Source organism: Melanerpes formicivorus, unplaced genomic scaffold (genome assembly GCF_026170545.1).
Source record: "Melanerpes formicivorus ecotype bairdi unplaced genomic scaffold, bMelFor1.0.p_v2 SCAF_7, whole genome shotgun sequence".
In the NCBI taxonomy this organism is placed as follows: domain Eukaryota; kingdom Metazoa; phylum Chordata; class Aves; order Piciformes; family Picidae; genus Melanerpes; species Melanerpes formicivorus.
The window spans coordinates 3811007-3835422 of NW_027142359.1; the positions used below are offsets into that span (position 1 = coordinate 3811007).

General features: G+C 45.0%; 1 protein-coding gene and 1 non-coding gene across 4 annotated transcripts in view; both read right to left on the reverse strand.

Moving 5' to 3' along the window:
* DAB1 (DAB adaptor protein 1) overlaps positions 1 to 24416 on the reverse strand; it is a 539237-nt gene that overhangs the window by 382847 nt on the left and 131974 nt on the right. The gene's annotated exons all lie outside the window — the stretch shown is intronic.
* TRNAL-CAA (transfer RNA leucine (anticodon CAA)) lies at positions 6746 to 6857 on the reverse strand. Its single transcript has 2 exons — positions 6820 to 6857; positions 6746 to 6791 (listed from the first exon to the last, which is right to left on the reverse strand). It is a non-coding gene; the product is annotated as a tRNA-Leu (tRNA).

A 24416-nucleotide genomic window follows, 5' to 3' on the forward strand; every position in this document is an offset into this window, starting at 1 on the left:
GCTGGCCTAAATTAGGGAGTGACAACTTGCAAAGCAGGAGCATATTCTCTTGTTAAATCAGGTCTGGAAATGCCGTGAGATGAACTCTGATAAGTCAGCCTGCAAGCCCTGGGAGCCAAAGCTGTGCAAAATTGTTTAATATGGTCAAATCCTTTAATCCTCATATCTGCTGATGCAGAAAACAGAATATTTCTGCCATTTATTACCAGAAACATTATTTTCAAACCCCATGAATGTTGCCCTAAGATCTTATGCAGCAGGGACAGCAGAAGCCTGCATTTCCTGTGCTGGACAGTTTTGATTCTAATTTATTTAGGCACAAAGCAATATACATAAATGAACAGCCGCTGATTTTTTCCTTCATCTTCGCTGATTTATTTCAAGAAAACTCTACACCTTTTCATCTTCTTCTTTACTATCTGTAAAGTTCAGGAACTTGAATGCCCTGAAAAACTTAGGAATTGATCAGACTCGTAATGAAAAAGGATCTTTCTCTCCCTCCTGTAATACAGGAAAATAAAATATCGTTAACTCTGCAGGGCAGGATACTGAAGATTGATCAATCCCTCTCTTTTCACACCATCCCATAACACAAGAGCAAAGGGGTCAGTCAATAATTGCCAGTAAATTTGGAACAAATAAAAGGAAATACTTGTTCACACCACCAGCCTGAAGAATTCCCTATCACTGGAGGCCAGCAAGTCAAACGCTTCAGATGGGTTTTAAAGAGGCAAGAGGATTTTTGAGAGCAGTGATTTCTGCACCACGCGGATGGGATAGAGGGCACAGCACCCGAGGGAGATAAGAGAGCAATAAGGTAATGATGATTACATTTTATGCTTCAAAGCACAAGACAACAGGAGTCAGGAAGGATGCCCACAGCCCATGCTGCATTCATTGGTGAGATGAGTTAGCTGTAGATGGTGGTACATCCTGCTCAGATACGAGCACTAGGCTTCACAAGGAGAACTTAGTTTGTTCCCAGAAATCAACATCTTCAAGAATCACAGGATTTTAGGGGTTGGAAGAGTCCTCTGGAAATTGTCTAGTCCAAGCCCCCTGTTAACACAGGGTCATCCACTGCAGGCTGCACAGGACAGAATCCAGATGGGCTTTGAACAAAACCAGTAGTGCTCCACCAACCCTCAATGTAAAGAAGTTTCTCCTCATGTTCAGATGGAACTCGTTCAAGTTTGTGCCCATTACCTTTTGTCCTGTCACTGGGCACCACTGTAAAAGCCTGGCCCCAGCCTCCTGACACCTACCATTTAAGTATTTAAAGCATTGTTAAGATACCACTCAGCCCCTTCACTGGGCTACAAATCCCCAAGTCTCTCAACCTGTCTTCAGAAGAGAGATGTTCCAGTCCCCTAATCATCTTTGTAGCCCTTTTCTGTACTCTCTGAAGGAGATCCATGTCCTTCTTGAACTGGGGGGCCCAGAACTGGACACAGTATTCCAGATGAGGTATCACTAGAGCAGAGTACAAGTGGAGGAGAACTGCCCTCAACCTTGCTTGTCACACTCTTTCCCACTATTAACAAAAGATCCTCACAGTAACATCCCATTTTCCTGACACAGAAAATGGTTGGATATTTTGGGGCTCACAGTGCTGTAAGGGGTTTGGGGAGGGGGAATGCTGTACAAAGGCTTAGCGGAATGCAGAACTACTGCCTCAAACTCCCACACTACTCCAACCAGGCTGTATCAACCCTGCAGGCTGCTCCATGGGGCACATCCTGAACTCCTGCCTTAAGATGATGTCTTGGAACCCTCTCCCAACACAGTGTACAGGTCATAAGCTCTACCAGTGGGCACAAGTAACAACCCAGGCTCTACAGACAGCTTGTCATCAGGCAGTTAGGAAGAAGTTCTTCCCCATGAGGGTGGTGAGACAGTGCCCAGGGAGGTGGTAGCAGCCCCAGAACTGGAAGTTGTTAAGGCCAGGCTGGATGTGGCTCTGAGCAACCTGATCTAGTGTGAGGTGTCGCTGCCCATGGCAGAGGGGTTGGAACTAGATGATCCTTGAGGTCCCTTCCAACCCTAACAATTCTGTGATTCTGTGATTCTAAGCTTCTCATTCTTTTCAGCAAGAATTACCTGAGGGGCAGCAGGGTTTGAGCTGCACCTTGCAGGGACATGGCTCCTGGTCTGGTCCATGGATCAACCTGCCACAGCAACAGGCACATCTTTGTGCTTTCCACCATGCTAAAGCTGCTGGTGATAAGGCAGAATTTAATCCAATCCTGAAATAGCAATGCCTTCAATGCCTTTCAAAACTCCTCTGTCTACTGTTGCTACTGGAAGGCGAGTGCCTTCATCACAGATGTTTGGGTTGATCCTCGCAGGTGACCAAACAAAATCCTACAAAATAACTGTTTATTTGCTTTCAGCCAGCTCTGTATCAGAAGCAGCCTGGCCCATTAACAAGGCAGTCAGCATTATTTGCTTCAGAGAGCAGAGCCAAGATAGGGGTGCGCAGGAAAAGGGACATCATATGTCCAGATGCAGGGAGGAACCCGATGACTAATTCATGAAAGTGCGATTGATTTTGATGAATCAATGCATTACAGGGTCCTGGGGAGGAGGGGGAGGCACCGGGCATTTTACAGGCTCAACTACAGGATCACACTTTGATCTGAGAAACAAAGACAACCTTCTTCTGTATCAGAAGGCAAGCCCTGAGTGGTTTTTCTCAGCCAACAGACAAACATCCGTTGTCCGTACATTTCCCAAGGCCCAGATGCTGCAAATTCCACTCCCATGGGTAGCATCGTTCACATCTGTTCAAACACCCAATTTGAAGGAATTTTGCCACTGACCGATTTAGTCTCTGACCCCAACTGGCACCAAAACAGTTTGGATGGGAAAAAAATTACATGCAAATCAATAAAAATATTGTTAGCTGTTAAAATATTCCCATCTCTAAATGGTGAGGCTTTTAAACAACCTGCTTCAGAAGGAAGTGTGTGTGTGTGTGTGTGTGTGTGTGTGTGTGTGTGTGTGTGTGTGTGTGTGTGTGTGTGTGTTTCACAGAAGTGCAGTCAGCAGGCCAAGAGAGGGGATTGTGCCCCTTTACTCTGCTCTACTGTGACCCCACCTCCAATACTGCATCCAATTCTGGTGTCCTTCATAAGAAGGGCACAGAGCTGCTCAAATTAGTCCAGAGGAGGCCACAAAGATGATCCAAGAGCTGGAGCACCTCTGCTAGGATGATAGATTGAGAGAGCTGGGGTTGTTCAGCCGGGAGAAGAGAAGGCTCCAGGGGGACCTTAGAGCTGCCTTCTAATACAGGAAGGCTACAGAGGGACTTTTCATAAAGGTGTCTGGAGACAGAACATGGGGGAATGGTTTGAAGCTGAGGAAGAGCAGGGTTAGACTAGATCTTAGGAAGAAGTTCTTCAGTACAAGGGTGGTGAGACTCTGGAACTGGCCAGGATGCCATTGGCCCTCTTGGCCACCTGGGCACACTGCTGGCTCATATTCAGGCAGCTGTCGATCAGCACCCCCAGGTCCCTCTCTGTTTGGCAGCTCTCCAGCCACTCTGACCCCAGCCTGTAGCACTGCATGGGGTTGCTATGGCCAAAGTGCAGCACCCGGCACTTGGACTTGTTGAATGCCATCCCATTAGACTCCGACCATCTGTCCAGTCTGTCGAGGTCCCTCTGCAGAGCCCTTCTACCCTCTAACTAACATCTGCTCCTAACTTGGTGTCATCTGCAAATTTGCTGATGACTGACTCAATCCCCTCATCCAGATCATCAACGAAGATGTTAAAGAGGATGGGGCCCAGCACTGATCCCTGGGGCACACCACTACTGACTGGCTGCCAGCTGGATGTGGCACCATTCACCACCACTCTCTGGGCTCGGCCCTCCAGCCAGTTCCTACACTCCAGCACAGAGTGTAGTGTTCTCCCTCTTTTTACAGATCATGAGCAAAACCGAGGCCCTGCCTGGTTAAAGCTATTTCAAAATCAGTTCTGTACTGGGAGAGAACATCAGGATATGGAAAGTTTATGGCAGGTGACTGACTCCAAGGATTAACATTTGCCATCGGGCAGAAATGCACCTTTGCAAACACACTTTAAGACTAGCAAATTGTTCCCTGATTCCTATTCCCCAGGCACCATTCTGCAAGCAAAACTAATGTTTTTTCCTCACATTCACAGTAAAAAGTATTGAAAAAGTAGGAGCAAACAAACTCTGACTCTGCTTTGTATCTTCTATTGAGCAAACCACATGTGCAATCATTAGCTTTGACCTTTTGGAGGAGGGAACAGAAGGAGAGAAGGATTTATCAAAGAAGGTATTTTTCTCCAAGCCTTAGCTCTTTGGGCCTCTGAATGGATTTTCATGACCCAACAAGGCTTTCAAGTATCTGTGGCACTTAAAAAATACTCACCTCGACTGAAGGTGAGAGCAAGAGTTTACGCAAGCTTGGAGAGCATCTTCTCCTCTTGAGAAAGACAATGAGGTCAAGGAAGAAAATCAATCCTGCTCTAAAGCATAATCATGACTTCAACTAAGGCAGACGTCTGAGCGATTGAGTGCATGTATTTCAAAACCTGCCCTTTGGTATCTCCTGGTTATTTAACATGGGGATTTGAAGGAAAGAAGTCAGAGAACACCCCTGTGCAATAAAAAGAAATAATTATTTTCTGATTCCCAGGCACATCAAACCCTCACAGAAGGCTAAGGCACACACACGGGTCAGAAACCATATCGGCAAATTCCTGTTTCTGAAGAAGAGTCCTTTGGGAGGGGCTTAGAAATGAACACCCTATGCCTAACCCCTGCCCTCTCATGCTCACCTCTTATTTCTTTTTTAATAAAATACACATTACCAAGATTAAAAATGTTCCTCAGGCACCAAAATATGTTGGTCACCCCAAGGAAGTGGTCTGGGTCACTCTGAACGTGAAAATGAAATGCCTAGATCATTTCTCTGCTAGTAGTGCTCATCAGACTGATGATTTCAGTGGTGGCTCTTTCTCTCCATACTTCATGCAGTAAAGACCATGGGGACTCCCCAGGACAATCATCAGAGGCACAGCCTGGCTGGGTGAGCAGCAATGGTTCACAGCAGCAGTGCCACTATCCCAGAGGTACTGCTCCAGCCTCAGTTCACCCTGCTGAGCTGTCATGTGTCCTTCCCCTTGGCGTGCCAGCAGCACATAGTCTTTGAGGACATACTGAATGCTGGTAGCTCTCTGATAATGCATGTTCCTACTTGACCTTTACAATTAGCACACATACTGTGAGCTGACAGGCAACTGTTGGCTGCAGTCATCGATTTGCAAAGCAAGATGTCCAAAGGACTGAAGCATATTTTTCTTTAACTAAAAAGTCTAAAATCCATTCATAAACCACCTGAAATTGTAGCTGATGGCCCCTCAGTTTAAGAAGGACATCGAGACGCTTGAACGTGTCCAGAGAAGGGCAATGAGGCTGGGGAGAGGCCTCAAGCACAAGCCCTATGAGGAGAGGCTGAGGGAGCTGGGGTTGTTTAGCCTGGAGAAGAGGAGGCTCAGGGAGACCTCATTGCTCTCTACAACTACCTGAAGGGTGGTTGTAGCCAGGAGGGGGTTGGTCTCTTCTCCCAGGCAACCAGCACCAGAACAAGAGGACACAGTCTCAAGCTGCACCAGGGAAGTTTAGGCTGGAGTCATAAGTCATTGGAATGTGCTGCCCAGGGAGGTGGTAGAGTCACCATCCCTGGAGGTGTTCAAGAGGGGATTGGATGTGGCACTTGGTGCCATGGTCTGTTCATGAGGTCTGTGGTGACAGGTTGGACTTGATGATCTTTGAGGTCTCTTCCACCCTTGGTGATACTGTGATACTGTAAAGCAGAACACTACTGAACCCTGATGTGACAAGCAGAAGTAACCAGAATAAAGTACTGAAAGCTGGACTGAAATTCAGTCCATCTGCCTGACCAGAAGACAGGGATGACTTTTCTAGCCTTGCACAAACTCTGGGATGAGTGAGAGCCATGTGTGCAGCTCCTCAGCACATCCACATTTTAGAGAGCAGATGGAGCAAGAGCCTACCCTGCTCATCAGCCAGTGTACCTGAACCCAGAGTGGAAATGGAGAACAGCACTTTGAAGAGAGTAATTTTAATTCTCTCTCATGACAGGATCCATGGTCTGAGTGAACAACCCCATCAGTGTGAATGTCCAGTGCTGCAGCTGGACATTTTCTGGTGGGAGAAAATAGAAGGATACTGAAAAGAGAGAAGGTGTTGAGGAAGAGCCAGTGGGGGGAAGTGAGAAGTGAGCCACCTTTCTGGAAAATGAAGAACATAATCACCAGAATGCGTATTATCAGCAGCATCAGCCTTAGTAGGAATTGTGTAGAGGAAATGGTATGACCCACCAATATCCCTGGAAATATTCAAGACCTGACAGGGCTCTGGGCAACTTGATCTAGTTGAGGATGTCCCTGCTTACTGAAAAGGAGTTGGACTAGATGACCTTTAGAAGTCCCTTCCAACCCAGACCATTCTATCATTCTACCAAGTGGCAGCCACTCACTTCCATTGTTGTCATGCTGCTTGCCAGAGGTGGCTGCTTTGTCCCAGTCTCCCATCCTTACTTGGATTTAATAATCCAGATAAATACATCTCCCACTTCTGCCTAGGACCAACCTGCTTCACTTTCCTTCTCATATCACAGTATCACAGTATCACCAAGGTTGGAAGAGACCTCAAAGATCATGGAGTCCAACCTGTCAAAAAGCCACTGTCAGGAGTGGGATTTGAACCCACGCCTCCACACGGAGACCAGAATTCCCAGATCCAGGAAGGAGCTCTAAGCCTTGAGTCTGGCGCCTTAGACCACTCGGCCATCCTGACACTAATCTCTCTCCTGCAGTCTCTGCCCTGGCTTTCCTGCACAACTGAACCAGGCAATGAAAAGAAAGAAGCCAGCACCCCTCCACATGGGAGGAGCAGGAACAGGCACCGAGTGACAGACAAGATGCACAAACATAACTCACTGCTGTGAAAGCAATTAATGGCACTCCTGAAACATTTTTCTCTGTAAGAGTCATTCAAATTCAGCCAATCTGTCACGATCCTCCATTTGTCATTGTCATTTTTACCATTGTCACATTACTTGATGCTATTAAACAGACAAGAGTGAGTCGTGCGAACAACTGAAATAAGCATAAGTTGATAAAATAAATTAGCTCTGAAATTTGTATACAGAGACATTAAGCAAAAAAAAGCAAAATGATGTCAAGGTTGAAAGAATTAGGAATTGAATTTTAACCAGCCCACATGTTTATGGCTGATTTCCTGATGAATATTTTATTTTTAATAACCTTCCTATCACATTCGTTAAAAGGTCTTACCAAGGATGGATCAGTAAACAAATCTGAGAGGGAAAAAAAAGGCTTCTCTGAAACATGAAACACTTTCAAAGCTCAAACTCCCTTGGGAGTAAGAGTCAAAAGGAACAAAGACAACTCTTAGCATGAAAAGGGAAGACACGGTATGACTAAATAAAAGGGTGATATTTGATAGGTACAAATTGGATGCATTTCCTGCTTCATTCCTGCTGCTTAGAAATGTCCCTATGCAGATTTGCCGCTACAAACATCTCTTTTGGAATGGGCAGGGGCTTAGACTTGGGCCTAACTCTGAAACCAAACCTTCCCACTGGTTCTTCAGAGCTAACAGGTACCGGAGGGCTGGAGACACACCATGAAGAGCATCACTGACAATGAATGGCATTCATAGCACCATAGGGTGCGATCTGCTTGTAGTTGGTAAGTCTCTCCCCACATACTTTTATTTCATCAAAAGATAATCTTCAGTTTCACCTTCAAAAAGGGTAGGTAATTATAAATGCACTCCTTTTACTCAAATACTTTAAGCAAGTAATTGTTGCCCATGGGAGAGAGTTTAATTATTTCTGATGAACAGCCAAGACACAGAATCAGGAGAACATGACAGGAAGAGTGTGGAAAATGTGTTCCAGTGCTTAATTGTGTGGCTATCTTGCCTTTTCATCCTGAAAAACCAGGCATTGATTTTTTTTTTCCCTCCCAATTGATTTCACACAATCTTCAGTTTAGTAATACAAAGCGTATTCAAGTGGAAAAGGATCACAGCTCCCTGGGCCAGGGCATCTCTGATTTCCCATCACGAATAAGCAAATCACATGCAGGTCTCTGGGTAGCTCAGCACTGGGATGGCTGGGACTTGTCTGTGTGACACTGGGTGAACAGAGAAGCCACTTCTTGTCCCACCCCCAACATGTGCTCAGCTGAACAGTAGATGCAATAGCCTATACAAAACAAAATTCCAACAGTTTATGACCTTTCCTAAATAGTGAGTGCAGAGTGAGGCAAGTGAACATTCAGGAGACAGTAGCCCAACTGTAAGAGAGCAGGAACAGACAGTTCAGAACATGCACAACCCCTCTGATTTCTAGGGAATATCATGTCCCCAAATGCCTGATTCTTCAGATTTTATGTCAACTGAGGCTTGCCATGTGACCTGGAGCACATGTGTTTATACTGCTTTAAAAATAATTATTACTATCACTTCTCAATATTTCCTTTCATTTCTTGCTCAGTAGCATGTACAAAATGGAATTTCATTTCTGAAGAAGGCCACTGCTTCATTTTGCATCAGATGCTCATGTGGCCGATTCATGTGCAACAAAGAATTTTCCACTGCAATTCCTGGATAGAGCAGGTTTATCACACACTGTACACTCGGAACTTACTCATGATGCATCATTTAAGGGCTGATTCTGCATTCATACATTAATGATGCCCATACAGAGGGCTGCAGGTATATAACTGGCAGGACAAAAGCAGCCTGTGTGAATGGGTGCACATGATAGGAGATTATGGTAAGTGAATGCAGTAGCAGGTTGGACTTGAAAAGAAAAAAAGATCAAACACAAGACAGGGAAAATGCATCTCAGCACTCTCCCTTACACAGGCATACCCTGGGAAACAGCATGTTTTGCAAATTTCCCCATAGCAGCCATGAAAATAATGCAGAGAAAGCAAGTATCATGTATCCTCCCACGACTCCACACTGTCCTCCTCCAAGGAGACATTCCAACACGCTGTCTTTCACTAGTGCCTTCACTGTTTCCTTCCGCCGTAATTTGAAAGGATTTTCCCCTCCTCTCTAAGAAAATAGGGAAGTTAGGCAACTGTGGTGGTAGACAGTTGATGACAAAGATCCTAATAGAATGCACCCTAGCACTGATGCTGTTTCCTCAGCGACAGCCCATGGGGCGCAGAGGAGCATGGAGCAGTTGTGAAGGTGCCACAGTGCCATGGCCGCTGTCTCCCAGTACAAGGTGACAGAAGTGGAGCGGGGCAGGAGTTACTGCAAAGGGAGTGAGAGACTGGCCCTAACCCCCAGCGTGAACCTTTTCTCTAACTACTACAAGAGTTAACCACTTCCCTTTTTATGGGAAAATGCCTAAGACACAGTGTAGACTAGCATAGAGGAGAAGCAAATAAAACCTGCGAAGTACACTTGTGACAAGCCTGGGTCAGTGATAAATGCTTCAAATTGCTTGGAAATTCCTGCATAGTACACATCCTGCCTCTAAGGAGCCACTCAAACTCAGGGAAGCTCCAGCCCTCCGAGGAGGGAACAGGAGCAATGCCAGGAGTCTTAAGGAGCCATTTGCACATCATAAATTACGAAGAGAACAATTCACCGGCACTTCCAGACCAAAGCAGCCCTATGCTGTTTGCCAGCGTGACGGAGATTAGAAATGCATTCTCAAAAGCAAGATTGTTTATATATGAATTCGAGTAGCCTACCCTTAATGAAAGTAAGGGCAAAAAAAAACCAGCAGCTCTCTAAGAACAATTGTGTGTCTTCCAGAGAAAACCCAGGCTGAACGGGTTAGTCTTCACCCCTGTGGTCACAAAACCTACAGTGGGATTCATTTTGGTCGGTTTGTTCATGTTCTTATCAAAGCTTATACCTGACTTGTGAGCTCTCTCGTTGCTCAGCAGATCATTCCACTTAATGAAGTATCTGGATAAATACTCCCAACCTGCTGATGAAAAGAGCTGTGGGAGCACAAAGCACGGCGAGCGGGAGCTGTTGTTTCTCCATCCTGCAAAACCTGTGTTCATTAGCACCCGGCCCCTCAGCAGAGAACAAGAGGATCTCACTCACTTCTCTCTCACCAGCCATCTGCAACTAAAAATAACATTTTCAGGGCTTTGATGGTCGCTTTGAACTAACAATTGCCCAGAACTGTTACTTCCATTTATCTCTACCCCTTCCCAAAAAAATTTCATTCTCAAGCCTTCCTGAACATAAGCCTAATTTAATGAGGCACCTGTTCCATAGAAAACCCTGAAGCCTTCACAATCACACAAAGGAGTTCTGCAACCTGATAGAAATAACCCCAAAAATAATGCTGTTAGGCTGCATATGATCTCTGGTTTACACTAAAGTTAAGATTTTGAGGGTTTTTTTTCCCCTGTGGTGGTTGTTTTTTTCTTCCACATTCCCAAATCCTTCAGATGTCACATCACAGTGCTCATCAGCTGGGAAGCAGCACAGAAAGTGCAGAACATGTATGAATAAACTCTCTATGAGGAGAAAAAATCACTCACAAGAGCTGGAAGCTGCAATTGCTAAGCATAAGGCTTTGCACTTCTTCCTCTTCCTTTTCATGCCTTTTGTCGTCTGTGCGATTTATTGCCCAGTTTGCATTTTGTGTAGCTTTATGGCATAACAAATCCGGGCTACAACTATTTGTTTCTTGACTTCAGAAAAATACAGAGCACAGGTGAAAGACCAGTAGATCATTTGAATCATCCACCTGCCAATATAAGATTATTTTTCACTGTGTACATTTTAATACTTTCTCCCATCTGACTATCTAATACCCTAAGAGATATGACTCATGCTGTTACATCTTCTGCACTGTGATGAAACGCTGTCAAATACACCCCAAATGTATATTTAGTTGTATTACTGGCACACTTAATTGCAAACTTTGGTCTAATTTGTTTCCTTCTATTGTCCCCTTGGTCTATTATTTCCACGCCAGCTCTGCCTTCCCAACCAGCTCTCCTAAGTTACCCATACCCCTGCATTCCTGTTTTCAAGGAGAAGGAATGTTGCTGTTATCTCTTTGCCCACATTCTTTATTTCTCTCTTCTTTTTTTATCTGTGCATCTCAAGCTGAGATCATTAATTTGCACACTTACTCCCTCTCCCAACTCATTAATGAAGAGGTTAAATAAAACTGGACCTAACACCTCTTCCAGAAAACCCCATTAGGTACCTCTCCTGCCTGCGGTACTTGGCTATCCATCATCCAGCTCCTGTTGCACAGTCTCTCAGCCATGCTTCACATCGCAAGCTTCACTAAACTAATTTGTCAAATAGATTTCTTGAAATGTGATATCAAATGCTTTGGAAAAATCCAAATTTATGACATTAATTGCATTACCTGCTGCCAAAAGAGATGGTGATTCTGTCTTAAACCACAGCGCGCTTTCTTAAAGGGATTTACTCTTTATAAACCTCTATTCTTTACTGCACTTAGTTTCTAACACCAGTGATTTTAGCTCCATTTATTTTACTGATGATAGAAGATATTTTTCAAATGGAACTGCCAGAATCACTTTACATACTGCTTTCAAACTGATAGTCTATTAGCTTTTCACCAGGTAACCCACGATTCCTCCAATTTTATCAGCTCTGCTTTTACAATAACCTGCCCGTTTGGTTTACCCAGCAACTGCTAATTAAATCCCTGCAGGTGAAGTTCATTCCTCTCCTGAAGACCAACCTAAGTGTGTTTATGTCCAAAGTTGTGTTTCAAATGTGAGAAAAGGATTTCTTACTGCACTAAAGGAAAGAAGAAAGAAGAAGAAATAAATGAGCAAAGGCAGTCAGAGGAGGGTCTAGGGATGCCTACAGGCACATGGCTTGCTGGCCAAGTAACCCAGCTCAAGGGTGCTGTCTTAGACCCTTCAGTTACAAAAACTACTTAATGCCATCTTAGACCTACTCTCACACTTTTAGCACTCCTCTAGACTCTCTCCATCACTTTAGATACATAGACATCCCCTTGGCTTGCCCTGGCCACTGCTTTAGAAGGTGCTAATTAGATCCAGGCTTGTAACATTGCACCTCTAAACGTTAGACAAGCCCACCAGTCCTGCCACTGCTGCTCTGCTGCAGTCACCAGTTTACCTCTTTGGGCCCCGTAACTCCACAGTATCTGGCCCTCCTGAGCTGCAAAGATTCAAGGACTCTCGCTATGCTTCTTCCCACTCTTCCTCACTTACATCCGCTTTTATTGCCTGTAGCCTTCCTAGTATGTTCTTGGGTGCCAGGCAACATACACAGGTACCCCTTCACAGCTACTAGGCAAAATAGTGTTCTATCCAAACCAAATGGCTATTGACACTAATTTTCTAGAGCCAGAAACTAATCTTTCTCTTCATTACAGAAATGTTTAAAATATATTTTAGCACCTTAGCCATTTGAATGATTATTTAAATAGTCCCTTCTCTTCATTTATTAGAGGCCTGCTCTCCTTCTTGAACTTCCTTCTTTATAGATTATTTCTAAAGGAGGTTCTTTTTCGTCTTTTTGCTGACTCTAACTCCAGCTTATCTTTGTCCTTTCACATTTAAGTCAGCTCTGTATTCCTCTTTCACTGCTTGGGCTGTTTCAACACATAGTTTTAGCCTCAGTATCTGAGAAGTTTCTCTCTAAGGTACAGCAATCCCTGATTGTTCAATATATCCCTTCCCACCACTTTACCTCCTAAAACTTTCTTAATTCTTCAAAATATGGTTTCCTGAACCCTTTGTATTGCAGCTTTCTGTGAAGCTAATATATTGCTTCTTTTATCTCTGGTTTTCATTTTCCTCTCCACTGTGTGAGTGTGTTTGTGGTTGAGCAAACCCATCTTGTACAATTTCCCAGCTGTATCTACAAAGGCACTGAACTTGATAGAGACATAGCACAGTCCACAGTCATTATTAACCCATTAGCTTACAACTGATCCACCTTCTCCTTCCCCTGAGCCTTGCCTGCCTGGTCCACCTAGTTTTAGATGGATAAATGGGATGCAGCACATAGCACACCTAAGCTCTTTTTCATTCAGTGTGGCAAGACCCAGCAAACCAGTTATAAGCCTGTAATGGAATTAAATGTAAACATATTTAATGCAGACTAAAAAGAGCTGAGCAAGAATGTGACAATAAGGGTAAAGCAGAAGCACAAAGGCCGGGATTACAGAAGTACCTGACCAAGGCATCCAGAATTTGTACTGATGTTTTTTTTAAGCAGCATATAAACTGATAGGCTTTCTTTTATTCTTAGTAACAGTTTTTGTTTGGAAGCATGGAGCTTCAGCTTTCCCTGTTGTGCAGTGAAGAAAATGAATTAAGTAAAAACCTCAGAGTGAAAGGATGGTTATGTAGATCATAACAGCTAATGACCAGCACATACTTTAGGGATCTGGAAGCTGTGAGGAGATTACATTATTTTGTGAGGAAAATACATGATGGTTATTTAAAGCTAAGTGTGTTCTCTGGCTGGTTACAGTCTTGTTAGCTGTCATTCTGACAAGCAGAGTAATAATTCCCATAATTCTTCTGGTGGGCAACTTAGATTTCCATTTGTGGACCCTCACAGAAATTTAGGCATCAGTTTGACTAAACTCACAGCCTCTCTTCTGCCCTACAGTACTTTGCATCTATCAGTATGGCCAGTTCTTCATGGCCCCCTCCTCCTAGCTTGAAGGATGCTATTCTAACTTCTCAACCTTGTTTTACTACCTAGAATATCTTCTTGAGCAGGGGTCCCCCATCTCTGTGCTGATGTGCTAATGAAGACTATTAACTTCACACAAATCTGCACACAGGGTTTTTGATTCCAAAACACTCCAACAGAGGCAGTTCAGCCAATATAGATTTATTGCTTAGAAAGGGCAAGCTACACCCCTCCATGTCCTGCAGGCACCATCCTCCCCTCTAGCAATCGCTGGTGCTAATTAGCAGCTACACCCCCTGAGACACTGGGATGCAATCGATGAGCATTCCTCTGCTGAGCACACTTTGGTTTTATCACAGAGTTTACTCTCAACAGCTCGTCCCAGCTCTGCAGGTGATAAACAACATCCCACACTGACCTTCCTCCTGGTTCAGGACCCCCCGAGATTTTGGCAGAAGTTAAAGCTCTAATGGGTACTGCTGGACTGACAAAATTTGCCTGTCTCACACCTAAATGTAAGACAGACCTGTGAAAAAAAGTCACAGCCCATTTTGGGTGCAGACACTGAGTGCAGAGGAGTTCCTTCCAAGGACAGAAGCTAGAGCTTATTTCACAGCCCAGGGGAAGCAGGGGCTACCTGGCAGCTTGGATTTAAACTATCACCTCTGCAGGATAAGTGTGCATACAGTGAGGCTGGCATGATTTCAGCTTTCCTCACAGTTACTCTTTGGGCAACAGAGAAACAACCTGAGCAGTGCAGAAAACCCTAGATTTTCACAAGAGAGCTGTTCTCATCCTGATCTGTAAACCTTTCACATGTGAGAAGGAGGTAGGATCCCTCAGACCTCATACACTGCAGTCCTGGTGGTTTCTCAGGGTGGGCTGCTTTGTAGCTAAAAACTGAATTACTGTCAATAACCAAAAGCAAGAGGATTTAGCCAGAACACAAATAACCTTTTAGCCTTAATTTGTTCTTCAATTTTACACTCCTCCTGTGCTCATCTGGAAGTCCCTCAATAAATAATAAACTCACAGTGCCACAACTGATCTGCATGTTTCCTTCCCTACCAATGACACTGAGTGCTCTGAAGAATCTCATTTCTGTCCAGCAATCATTCTGAGCAGTGATTTTATCCTTCCCTTCTCTCCTAACCCCTCCCAACATGACTGGAATGGAAGCAGTTTTCTCCCTCTATTAATTTGTCATTGTTTAACAACGTTGCCTTTTGTGAAAAGCTGGTGACGTTATGCAGAGCTAAGATGCAAAGTCTCATTGTTCATCAACCATTTCTGTTTGGGTTTATAGCTTTATAGCTTCATCTTAAGAATCCATAACTGAAAAATATAAAGCACAAGCAAACTTTTTCAGAAAATTCTTTTTAGACACTACAAAGAAAAAAGAAGAGGAACATCCAAGAGATACCAATTCTTTCAGGTCACTATCTATGCCTGGAAGGTTTCTCACAGCTATTCTCTCATTCTGCTTACCAGAGGATGTTGATGATATCTCTGGGAGGAGAATTTAATACCTCTAAATATGTAAAACATATTGTTCTAAGAGTTTGGCTCCTTCTGAAAGAAGAGAAATGTATCTGTGATGAGTCACTGATTTACACAGATTTGTGGGGTGTTCAGAATCACAGAATCACCAAGGTTGGAAGAGACCTCAAAGATCATCAAGTCCAACTCGTCACCACAGACCTCATGACTAAACCATGGCACCAAGTGCCACGTCCAATCCCCTCTTGGACACCTCCAGGGATGGTGACTCCACCACCTCCCTGGGCAGCACATTCCAATGACGAACAACTCTCTCGGTGAAGAATTTTCTCCTCACCTTGAGCCTAAACTTCCCCTGGCGCAGCTTGAGACTGTGTCCTCTTGTTCTGGTGCTGGTTGCTTGGGAGAAGAGACCAACCCCCTCCTGGCTACAACCACCCTTCAGGTAGTTGTAGACAGCAATATGGTCTCCCCTGAGCCTCCTCTTCTCCAGGCTAAACAATCCCAGGTCACAGAGTGATCACTCAGGTGTGGATTTTCAGACAAATAGAAGACTTGTGTTCAATTACCTTAGAAATAGCTACTTATATTTATACCTTCTCTATTTTTATTCTGGGATGGCTCAAATGTTGGTGAAAAGAAGATGCTGCCTAACAAGGCGCCAAAACCAAGAGGTTAAAAGCAGATGGAAAAAGAGCAGGGGAAGAAATTGCTCTTTCTTGTAGCTGTTGACTACTGGGTAATAAACGCCGCAGAATTTATGCCATTTTGGAAAAAAAACAGGGCAGAAAACAAAACATTGCAGGTTTAAGTATCTTAATTATGGAAATTTCATATTCAATGAACTCTTGCCAAAATAAACTGTGCACATTATCTAAAAAGCAAATGTTAATTAAAACTGTATCTTGATAGCCTTTCCTGGCTCACAAGGCATCCTGCACGTGTGAGATTAACCAAGGTACTTTAGCTCCAATCAGTCCTCCAGCAACGGGCTTCGCTTCATTTTGTTGATGTATGTAGAACCAAAAGAAGTCACTGTGCACTGGTGGCCCTTAGCAGCACCTCATCTTTTTGTCTGTAACATTTGGAATCTACAGTGCATATTTCATGAACTCTATTACAGCTGAGAATGGTTTCACACAAAACTCTACAATAAACAAAAGAGTAAGTTCCAAACATTAATTAGCTGCTTAACACAAAGATATCCACTTATCATCGCACCCGGTGCACACAATAATTAAAGCCATAAAGAAAAGAGGGTGCATTAATGTGTCTATTCATGGGAGGCTTCGAGGAAGGATGGCTGTGGGTTACTGAACAGTCCAGTAAATTCTTATCCAGCTTCAGATGGGCATCAGAGAAGTCACTTACCTTCTTCCATTTTCATGAATTAAAGAAGAACATTAATAAAATACATGCCTGAGCAAGGAGAGGGATGGGCTACTGCCTACATTCTCACCCAAGAGCTGGTGGGAGAGGATGAGTGCTGTGATCTCCACACATCTCTGTGGGTTTGCCTCTTCACAGAGGTACTTGAAAGGCAGATGTAATGGGTGATGCATAAAGCACGAGTAAAGCACTGCTCTGGCAGCAGAATCCTGCAGCAACAAAGATGCAGGTACATGGGCTTATTACGGTACATAAACACGCATCCAGGGACGCTGGAAAGGCCTTCACAGCCTGAGGAAAAGCCTGATGTACCATGCACTTACTGCTACAGCCACCCAGCTAAGGCAATTAAGGAGGCATGTGTGGGCTGCCTGATACAAAGTCACATACCCATCCTTCCCTCCACATCTGTGGCCTGGAATCGTGCCTCCTGACATAATGCTCTTTAACGAAGCCTGAGAAGCAAGAGCTCAGCAGAAAGAGCAATCATTGAGCTACTGAATCCCAGGGTGGGTCTAGTTCTCTTCATAATCTATAGGTGACATTTGGCCAAGCAGACTCCTACTTCAAGTGTCCTGGGCAGGTGAGGCATTCAGCTCTGGGTTGAACCCAACCCCTTCCTCCCTAGGAAGAGAGATGCTTTTTTTTTAATGGTTTTTTTTTGGAGAAGGAGGGCAACCAAGACTTTGAGCAACTCAAGTATAAGGCTGGATTCTTACTTATAGTCAATAACCAGCAAAGTATTAAAAGTCTGTCAAAACACAGCCACCAAAACAAGGCTCCTTTACAGCCTCCTAAAGAAGCTGAAGGCAAACACAATGCACCATGAAAGCTAACTTACTCATACTGGTAAAAGATGAAGACATTTTCTGAGCAGAAGGTAGTACATACATGAGTTCATCACCACAAAGCTATGGCCAAATCATCCACATCCAGAAGGTTTAGAGCATCCTTGATACCACCTCAATTCTGCCTGATCCATAAAAAGCTTTCAGTTAAAACCATACAAATACACACAATAGCAAATGCTTCCCAGCCAACTTCTCCATCACTTGATTTTGGAAAGGTGTTGAAGTTCACATGCAATTACAGACTTTTGGAGCTCAGCCATGGAGTTGATGACACACATCAGCTGCAGCCCTTCACACCTGGCCAGGTTTTTTGCTCTGGGGTACACCATTTTTCTTCTAACATGAATTAAAGCAGACTGTGTACAACAAACAGAATATTTCAGTACCAGGGTTATTCAAAGGTCAGGCCAGAGATTTTGTACATCCAGTCTCCTGTGGTCTTGGCAAGCTTGTCAATAGTTAGATTCCAAAGCAGGTATCTTCAGAGCTATTTTTCCATGTGGATTTGCATAAAGAACACTAATAAACTGCACTGGAGGTTTAACCATGTTTTACAGCTATTTCCTGGGTGTCATTTTTCCCATGGCAGATGAAGAGTCTTTAAAGCCACCTCTAAAAACGATGCCATGAAGCTCGTTTATCTGGGTGACAGCAAATACTGGTTGAGCAGCTTATGAAACACTCAGCAAAGCCAACAAGTTAAGCATCTGGGAACCCTGAGTGATTGCCAAATTGCTTAACTGAAGCTTCAGGCATCTAAACACCTTTTAAACTCTGGTCTGGGGTGTCTTAAATGTTCAAAACACCTTCCTGAGACACAAAAATGCTTTCATTTCTGTTTTACAGCAGTACAGTAGTCAAAATCTCAGAGAAAGTTATAGCTTAATGGGTTCAAATCAAGGTGTCCCGTGTACTAGGGAAGTTTTCCAACCACTGCAGCTGGTCCAGAACCTTTCTCAAGGACTGTGTTAAACCTACTGAGTGTCAGCTTGTGAGAGAATTACTGAGCTCAGAGCTTAAACTCATGACTCCCAAATGCCAACGATTCACACAGCCACTACATCACAAAGCAGACCCTATTTTATTTGATCTTAAAAGATGCTCCTAAATCTTGCCTCTTCCCCTGGTCAAGGGCTAGAATTTAGCCACTATTTGGATTTCATACTTTAGGACATCAAAGTATGAATGATGTTTTTCAATTTTCTCCACTTAAGCTCATTAAAAGAACTATTTTTAAAGAGCATTATTCCCTGAAGTTATTTGACACAGAAATCTGCAAAAACCTTTCTCTCTTTTGGCTTTGGGTCAACACTGAACACAGACACAAAATGTTCCTTTGACACGTCACAGAACCCTGCATCCACCACTCAACCTCAGAATGGCTAAAACACCACCTGAGACAAAGGGAACCTTAAAGCCCACTTGGTTAAGGGATGCTTCAGGGGAAATGCATCCTAATGCAGAATGTTTTACATTTTAGGGGTTTGGGTTTTGGTCTTGTTTTGTTTTCTTTTCCACATGCTATCCTTCTTCACACTAGTAAATGGCAAAAGCATGATGATATCTCTGCCTCTACAAAGTAATTTATGTTACCTTCACTGTCAGTCCTGCCAGACTGCTCCTGTGGAAGGACTCACACCAATTCTTCAGGCCAGCACCATCCTTGTGATGCTGAGAGTATTTTGCAATCCCCCAGCAGTGGTATTTGCAGCTGAAGGCAGCTGAGAATGAGCTGTATCATTCCCATTAGACTAAAAAGCACCAAGATCTTGTGAAGATGCAGCAATATTGTCAGTGGATTTAAACCACCAGCATAAAACCTTGCAGCCTGGGAAGGGCTGACACGGCTCTGTACATCACTCTTTATTATGATGCTGATGGTAATTTCTATCTGCATCAGAAGTGCAAGCCTCACAGACTCACAGCAGCAACACAACACAGGACAGCACAGCACAGCACAGGGTATTTTAGAGAGGACAGGGACAGGAAGCTTGGTTTTCCTTGGTCCAGGGACAGTGCACCGGGATGGGACTGAAGAAGCCAGGATCTGACTGCTCTCAGCAGTATGAAGTCATTCCCTTCTCTCTTCTTCTTCCCTCTAATCTCATTTTTGTCCATTTTACTTGTTCAGACTGACAGCTCTGGGGACAGGGTGGGATATTAATTTCATAGTTTCATAGTTTCATTCAGGGTTGGAAGGGACCACAAGGATCATCTAGTTCCAACCCCCCTGCCATGGGCAGGGACACCCCACACTAGATCAGGCTGGACAGAGCCTCATCCAGCCTGCTCTTAAACACCCCCAGGGACGGGGCCTCGACCACCTCCCTGGACAACACATTCCAGGGTTTCACCACTCTCATGGTGAAGAACCTCCTCCTCACATCCAGCCTGAATCTCCCCACCTCCAGCTTCATTCCATTCCCCCTAGTCCTATCACTACCTGAGATCCTGAGAAGTCCTTCCCCAGCCTTCCTGTAGGCCCCCTTCAGATACTGGAAGGCGACAATTAGGTCTCCTCGGAGCCTTCTCTTCTGCAGACTGTACAGCCCCAACTCCTTCAGTCTGTCCTCATAGGAGAGGTGCTCCAGCCCTCTGATCATCCTCGTGGCCCTTCTCTGGACACGTTCCAGCACCTCCACATCCCTCTTGTAATAGGGGCTCCAGAACTGGAGGCAGTACTCCAGGTGGGGTCTCACCAGGGCTGAGTAGAGGGGGAGGATCACCTCCCTCGACCTGCTAGCCACACTTCTCCTGATGCAGCCCAGGATCTGATTGGCTTTGCAGGCTGCAAGTGCACACTGAGAGCTCATGTTGAGCTTTTTGTCCACCAGCACCCCCAAGTCTCTCTCTTCAGGGCTACTTTCCAGCCAGTCACTGCCCAGCCTGTATTTGTGCCTGGGGTTGCCTCGACCCAGATGCAGGACCCTGCACTTGCTCTTATTGAACTTCATGAGGTTGGCCTGTGCCCACCTCTCCAGCCTGTCAAGGTCCCTCTGGATGGCCTCCCTTCCCTCCAGCGTGTCTGCTGCACCACACAGCTTGGTGTCATCAGCAAACTTGCTGAGGGTGCACTCAATGCCACTGTCCATGTCCCCCACAAAGATGTTGAATAAGACAGGTCCCAGGACTGATCCCTGAGGGACTCCACTTGTCACTGGTCTCCACTGGGACATGGAGCCATTGACAGCCACTCTTTGGGTGCGGCCATCAAGCCAGTTCCTTATCCATCTAGTGGTCACCCATCACACCCATGTGTCACCAGTTTGGAGACCAGGATGTGGTGTGGGACAGTGTCGAAGGCTTTGCTCAGGTCCAGGTAAATGACATCAGTTGCTCGCCCCTCATCTATTAATTTTGTCACCTGCTCATAGAAGGCCACCAGGTTGGTCAGGCAGGATTTGCCCTTGGCAAAGCCATGCTGACTGTTCCAAATCACCTCTTCACTATTCTTTTGAGCGAGTAGTGACTCCAGGAGGATCTGTTCCATGATCTTTCCAGGCACAGAGGTGAGACTGACTGGCCTGTAGTTCCCTGGTTCCTCCTTCTTGCCCTTTTTGAAGATGGGGGCAATGTTTCCCCTTTTCCAGTCTGTGGGGACTTCACCAGACTGCCAGGACTTTTGAAATATAATAGAGAGGGGTTTAGCAACCTCATCTGCCAGTTCTCTCAGTACCCATGGGTGTAACCCGTCGGGTCCCATGGACTTGAACACTTTCAGGTTCTTCAGATGATCACGAACCTGATCTGCACTTACAATGGGCAGTTCTTCCTCCCCGTCCCTGGCTTTGACTTCCATAACATCAGGAGTGTGGCTAGAGGCCCTTGCAGTGAAGACTGAGGTAAAGAAGTTATTAAGTACCTCAGCCTTTTCCTCATCACTTGTGGCCATGTCACCAGTTTCCTTTCTGAGGGGGCCCACACCTTCCCTAGTTTTCTTCTTCCCATTATTATAATGAGCTGCTGCAGTGGTTTTAGAGATCAGTGAGTGTCCTGGTTTTGGGTGGATCTCACAGACACTTCTGTAACAAGCACCAATGTGCAATTACATCATTAATTCCCACAAATCCCTAGCAGGATTACACAGGCTGCTGGTGTGGCCATGCAACACTTGGACCCCTGACTGGCTACCTCAGTGTTACTGGAATTCCTGCAGGTTACACCTTTTCCTTGGCAGAGTTAGTTCAGCAAAACAAGTATTTGTTACTACAGGCTGTAAACAGAGACCTACGGATGCCCAAGACTCTGCCATGAAGAAGGGAAAAGAGAAGAAAGAAGACCAAGATACACCTTGGTTTGCTTGGAGAAGAAGGATTTATTGATGTTGAAGGACAGTGGATTTACCAAACCCTGCCTGGATCTGCTCCCTGTTGGCTGGCTTCAAGCACAACCTCTCATCTTCCACACACAGCCTGTGCTGGTCTGACAGGATATTAGAGGAAAGTTGGGGTCTATCTGGTCATTGTTGCATCCACATCTTAAAAGGAATCACAGTAGTTCAAGCTCATCCAGAAGTCCCTTTGGATATCACTTTCACTCCCAGGATTATATTTCATCCCATCCTAATGAACAGCCTTCTTGAAGACAGCAGAGAAGAGTAATACTTACATGCTGGAAAAGCAAGCCCTCTTCTCAAATGACACATACATACAACCCCCCTTTCCAACATCTTCTTTATCCCCAGCACCTCCCACAGCCCACACAAAAGGTTGCAGACCCAAAGCTGGTGGCTGAAGGAGCAGCCAAGGTTTTGAAGTGTGGATTTCTGCGTTCCCTCCCCAGCATTTATCCCAGGCAGCATTTGCAAGGCTCAGGTTATCCACACCATGCTGAGCAAACAGCACACAGCTCATTTATCTGGAGGGGCTTTGTTCAGTGAGGTTTCACACTCCCAGCTCAAACACAACGTTTAACTCTTCCAAGATGCACCACTATGCATTTAGATACCAATCACACAAGGCATCTTTTTAGATGCCTAAGAAAGTACAATTAAATACCACAGGGATTATATCAAAACCCAGGTTTAGCTAGTATTTCAGCTCTTGGTCATTATTTCCTATGTATATATCAAAGGAATGTGACTATGGAATAGGCTGAGAACAGATTGAAGATGCAAATGCCAAAATACTAGAAGACTAATAGATTATTTTTAAGGGGAGGGAATAGACTGAAAATATAGGAGAAAGTTGCTGAAATACATCAAAGGTGAGCAGATGCACTTGGCCAAATGGCTTTTTCCTTCCTAGCAGAGCGATTTGTTTTATCCTTCTGCTTCCCAAATCCAGTCAATAAGACTGCATTAAAAATGCATGGGCCAATTTGAAGTGTACAGCACTGGGCTTTTCAGCAAAGCCAGGGCATTTGGAAGGGCGCAAGAACTACAGCTTTGTATAGAAAAGAAGGACAGAGGTTGGGAGAGGGGAAATACTTGTCAGACAACAGGTTCCCCGGGTAGCAAAAATAATCAATTCCTCTTCTTTTGGGAGAAATGGCATCCTTCATCAATAGAAGCTGCCACACTCACATCAGGCACCCACAGCAGGGCAGGAAGAGTAATAGCTCCTAGAAGAACAGAGCAGCCTGTATTTTTACCACTTTTCACCACTAGCTCTATTTTAGGACTCTCATTGATGCAGGCTAGGGCTAGGCATTACCAATAGCTTTCAGGAAAGCTGGCAGACAATGAATTTTCATCAGAAAACAAAACTGACATTTTCCAATTTTCTGTCTGGACAAAGAGAAGAAAATGCTTCATTTGGAGGGAGTGTCAGATGAGCTGGGGCACTTAATCTCTAAGTCTCAGCTGACACAGGTCAGCAGTTAGCTTCATTTGGCAGCAGCACTTTGTACCACACTATTTGGGAGCATCCTGGCTCCATGATGCCTTCCTGGGAACAAGCCCTGGCCACCAACCCCTCTGCAGGGTGGCAGACCCCTTTCTAGCTAAGTCCTGGTGTTTCAGGGTCTCAGCAGATCATGGAGGCAGCCCTTGCTCTGCAAGGCCCTTCAGCACACCTGAGTTATCTTGGATTAGTTTCTGAGAGGATGGATTAGTCAGAGAAGGTCTGATGGGTGCGTCAAACAAAGCTTGTCTGCAATGGCTGGACTCTCCAGGCCCTGCAGTGAGGACAGGCAGGACCCAGGGCAGGAACCAGCCCATTGACAGCACCGAGCCTGCTGGAGCACTTGGTTTGCCAAGCCTTTTGATTGGATATTTCAGGTTTTTAAGAACCTGACCATGTGAGCGTTCAGACTGAGAGACAATTCAAGGGAAAGCATCTCTGTTTGCAAAGACAGTGCACTGTCCAAGGAGAGGAGAAGGAGAGAGGGGAATGGAGGGACTGAGACTTGCACTCTCTTCATAAAACCTGTCAGCAGATACATGGCTGATTTGCAGCTCTGCTTTCACCCTGGGATGCCTGCAGCCAGTGAGAGTTCCACGGGAAGGTCTTCCCCAGCAGGGAGGCAGAGAACACATTCTGTGACACAGTAAAACAGTGAAATCAAATTTAACAACAGAGGAAAACAACTTCTGAGAGCTTCTCCAGCAGCAGCAAGAGGTTTGCGCTGCTATAGGAACATCTGAATTTGCATGAAGTGTAAACAGGAGGCACACAGGCACGCACCCCCCGCTCCTGTTTGCACCCAGGGTGTTCAGAAAATAGCACATGTTCTCTCCCTCACTTCCACCCCACTGGAGTCGTGGCAGAGCCAAAGCCCTGCAAATGGCTGGAAGGAAGCAGGGCTGTCATCCAGCCGCTCCGCAATCACGATCCGCTGGGATGAGATTGTTCCAAACTGTTGTTGGGGCCCAGTCAAGCGGCAAAACATTAAATGTTTCTATTATTTAGTGCATGCAGCTGGTTAAACTGAACAGCCTAGCAGGCTAATGGGAACACAGGAATAACCAGGTCAGCCAGAGAAGGTGTGAGCA